Source organism: Leiobunum rupestre, chromosome 7 (genome assembly GCF_980474605.1).
Source record: "Leiobunum rupestre chromosome 7, qqLeiRupe1.1.hap1, whole genome shotgun sequence".
Taxonomy (NCBI): Eukaryota; Metazoa; Arthropoda; class Arachnida; order Opiliones; family Sclerosomatidae; genus Leiobunum; species Leiobunum rupestre.
Genome location: NC_143390.1, coordinates 3,946,454 through 3,951,072, shown reverse-complemented (window position 1 = coordinate 3,951,072; position 4,619 = coordinate 3,946,454).

The following is a 4,619-nucleotide window of genomic DNA, read 5'->3' as shown; positions in this document are numbered from 1 at the left end:
GATGTATATTGCAAATAAGAATGGTTAACATTAGGAGCGCTATGAAATTAGATATAAGAAAGGTATAAATCATTCTAACACCAGGGAATGGTGCAAACAAAGCGCTTAGCCAGGAGCAAAATTTGGTGGCCAGAATTGAACACCACTATTGAGGACAGAATTAGAGCACGTTCAAGTTGTCAGCATAATGCAACCATGCCAAAGGCTGAATACTTGAAGTGGCCCGAGGAGATCCAACCGTGGACTCGTGTCCATATAGACTTTGCCGGACCGGTAAATGGGAAATATTTATTAATATTAGTGGACTCTACCTCGAAATGGATGGAAATCGGAGTCACTTCAACAACCAGTTCAGCCGTAGTCATCACATTCTTACGACAAAATTTGGCACGTTATGGAATTATGAAGACCCTGGTGAGTGATAATGCCACTTGTTTCACAAGTAACGAGTTCCAAATTTTCACGCAGAATAACGGCTTCAAGCATTTGACCATTGCACCGTATCACCCTGCTTCAAATGGTCAGGCTGAAAGGGTGGTGCGTACCGTGAAGACATCATTAAAAAAATAGATGGTACTTCTAACTCTGCCATTGATGTCATTGACGAAGGTTTAAAAAAATTATCAAATGGATCTCTAGACGTAAGACTAGCAAGATTTCTCATAAACTATCGCCGCACTCCGCAAATTAGTGGTAAATCTCCAGCGGAAATCATGTTTGGAAGAGAAATCCGCACCAAACTTGACATGGTCCATCCAACGAACGTTAAAGAGGAGAGAGGTAATGAGAATATCAACATCGATAAACCTATAATTGAAATGCTAGAAGTAAATAATAATAGCTAAGGAGTGAGAAGTTATTAAAACCAACCGTTTCTAAGACATCAACAACTGGAGCCAGTAAAATGAATCCAAATCCAGATGCAGGGTACAGATCATTATTACAACCACTGATCCAGAGTCATCAACAACCACCGATCCAGAGTCATCAGCAACCACCAATCCTGAGTCCTGACAATGAATCTCCAAGCTGGAGTAGCAAATCATCACCAAGTCGATCACCGAGTCGCAATCCTATCTTATTACCACGACAAGACTCGAGACCAGAGCAACAGCCTACCACAAGCATCTCTATTCCTAGTGTAGCCACATCATCAGAAGGAGCCCGATCAAGGATACTTATTAGACAAGATTTCGACAAAGAGCCTCAGTCGAGTAGACACAGACCACACGTACGAAGATCCAGTCGAAGACGTAAATCAATTAAAAGACTTAATTTATGAACTGAAATGTTTAATCGTTAATGTAGTTAAAATACACTATAATCAGTCTATTTAAAAAAGAGGTGATGTTATGAACTATAATAGCCAGGGGGCGCCACTGGGTGGGGAAGCTGAGGGAGCTCTAGTTTTATGACCACCTAAGCAGTGGTCTACCGGCTGCCGACATGTTCGGTACTCTTACTTAAAACTTCATATGTAAAAATCATCATCATCATGGAAATAAATCTTATAGCTTCAATAGAGAGTGTTTAATTAACAAGAACAAACACATCAGATTGATTAAAGCTAGATTAGATTTTTTAATCTTGATTACCCTGATTTAATCTTGATTACCCTCATTTAATGACGATCACCCTGATTTAATCACGATTACCCTGATTTAATCACGATTACCCTGATTTAATCACGACTACCCTGATTTAATCACGACTACCCTGATTTAATCATTTTACTATGATTAAGACGCAGCCAAAATGGAAGTGACCTGCCCCTCGGAAAAATCTAATCGACGGATGTCATTCCTTGATTAAAATGCCTTTCAAAAATCCATTGCAGGGGAAACTTTTAGAAATCATGTCAAAATTTAAAAACAATCGTTAAAAGTCAGGAAATTTTTGAAATAAACATTATAGATGGGGCCTCTAAATCAGGCTGAAAAATTCTTGGCGGGTTTACTGAGGATTAGTTTGGCGGGGAGTTTGAATTAGACAATTTCTTTCGATATGCTAGAATAGGATTATAATTGGCGGGATGTTTGAATTAGATAGGATTATAATTGGCGGAAGGTTTGAATTAGATAGGATTATAATTGGCGGCATGTTTGAATTAGATAGGATTATAATTGGCAGAAGGTTTGAATTAGATAGGATTATAATTGGCGGCATGTTTGAATTAGATAGGAATAAGGATAATAATTGGCGGTTGGCGGGAAGTTTGAATTAGACAATTTCTTTCGATATGCTAGAATAGGATTATAATTGGCGGGTGGCGGGAAGTTTTAATTAGACAATTTCTTTCGATATGCTGGAATTGGATTTTAATTGGCGGGTGGCGGGAAGTTTGAATTAGACGATTTCTTTCGATATTTTAGAATAGGATTATAATTGGCGGAATGTTTGAATTTGATAGGATTATAATTGGCGGGTGGCGGGAAGTTTGAATTAGACAATTTCTTTCGATATGTTAGAATAGGGTTATAATTGGCAGGGTGTTTGAATGAGAAAATTTATTTCTATATGTTATGATAGGAATATTTTTCGACGTAAATTAATTATATTGGATTCGTAAGACATCGAATAATAGGAATATTTCTAGACGTTGTAAATTAATTATAATTACTTTTTTCTAAGCTATATCAATAATTTAAAGAGAAAGAATTAAAAATGTAATAGGATTAGTTTGGCGGGATGTTTGAATTAGATCATTTCTTTCGATATATTATAATAGGAATATTTTTCGACGATGTAAGTTAATTATATTGGATTATTATTGCACGTCGTAAGACATCGAAGGTAGCTTAACTATTCAACCTTTGATACTTTGCGTCGATGTGAAACTAATATTTCGGCTGGGCTGACTTGTTTGGCGTCTGTGACCGTTTTACGTCCAAGCTGGGTCGCTGTAGAATTTTGTCCAGGCTGACTAGTGGAAGAATTTGGTCCAGGCGGACTTGGCGTCGTTTTTCGCAGAAGCGGACTAGGCAATAATTTTTCTCCATGCTGACTAGTAGAAAGGTGTTGCCCAAGGCGGATTTGGCGACGATTTTTGCAGAAGCTGACTTGGTGGCCATTTTTGCGGAAGTTGACTTGGCGACGATTTTTGCACAGGCTGACTTGGTGACAAATTTTGTGGATGGTTACTAGAAGCTTTTGAGGTAGTAGATTCTTGGATGGCTTTTAACGCTTCGGTTGAAATACGGTTTCTAGTTGATGACTTTTTCTTATAAGACACTTCACCATGCTTTACTCGTTTCTTGTCAATAGCGGGAATTCCCTTCTGACTAGTTCTGAAGTTTTTGAATCTTGATTGTAGTTTTTTTATACCAGAATACCTAAACAGTAAAACATTTGTTATAATTGTGTAATTCATCGATAATTAATAGTGAATTTAATAACTTACATAAGGTTCATCATCATTATTCTGAGCCAAATGAGGATACGCGCAAATGAGTTTCTTAGATACAGGCATGTGAGAGGGTGGATATCTAAACAAATAATATAAGTTACAGGCTACATTCTAAAATTAATAAATTAAAAAAGTCAACTCACCAAGAATATTTGGTCGTTATATGACTAAACAACATTAAAGACATAGTTTAGGACAGGGTATAATATAAGAGTCAGTGAAATGAGCAGTCGGTCAAATGAATAGTCGGCCAAATGAGCAGTCGGTCAAATGGGCTGCTCATTTGGCCGATCAGAATTTCGGCTAAAATCAGCACAGGCAATCAAACTCGCGAGGAGATAAAAAGGAGACAACAACATCGTTTCATATGGAAAGACTATGCGCGCGATGGAAGACGGAATACTTAATGGAGTTAAGATCCGCGCTCACACCCGACCAACTAAAACGGAAACCAACTTCAAAGTGGGCGATGTCATCTTAGTACACGACGATAAAATTTCAAAACATTTGTGGAAATTGGCCGTAGTGCAACAAACGCAACTCAGTTGCGACGGTAAAAATCGGTCGTGTATCGTGCGCACCGCGAACGGTGTTAAAAAACTCGCGTCATTTATTATATGTTTATTCGTTACACTAAATAAAACCATCTATATTTTAAAAGTAACCGTTAGTATACTGGTTTGTAAACGTATATCAAAATATAAAATTTCAGCTATTTTCGATATAAACAGCCCTATAGCTCGTCTTTTTTAGTTTTTTTTTAACAATCGGGCTAGTTAGGGCTACAGCCCTAGGGAATGATTTTTTTAGGCTTCCGTCTATTATCTTTATAAACCGCCGCGTCTTTTTACTAAAAATTGAAGATTTTTTTCAATTGGGCTAGGTAGGGCTACAGCCCTAGGGCGTGACTTTTAAGTAATATTTATAGTTTATGAAATGAAAAGAGCTTCTAAAACATTGAAGGGGTACCGACCCTGAATGGGAAGAAAGCCGATTATAAACTTTCATACTTTTCAAATGAGCCATTAATTCAAATGACTATAGATTTAATAGTAATAATTGAAAAACACAGTAGTTACAAAAGTTTTAAAATGTCAAGATTAATATATGGTGATAAATTTACACTACATCCCAGCTCCAGTCCGTATTATGGGCTTTCGAGTAGTTATAGATAACAAATTGCTTGTAGGTAATTTACCCAAAACATTCGAAA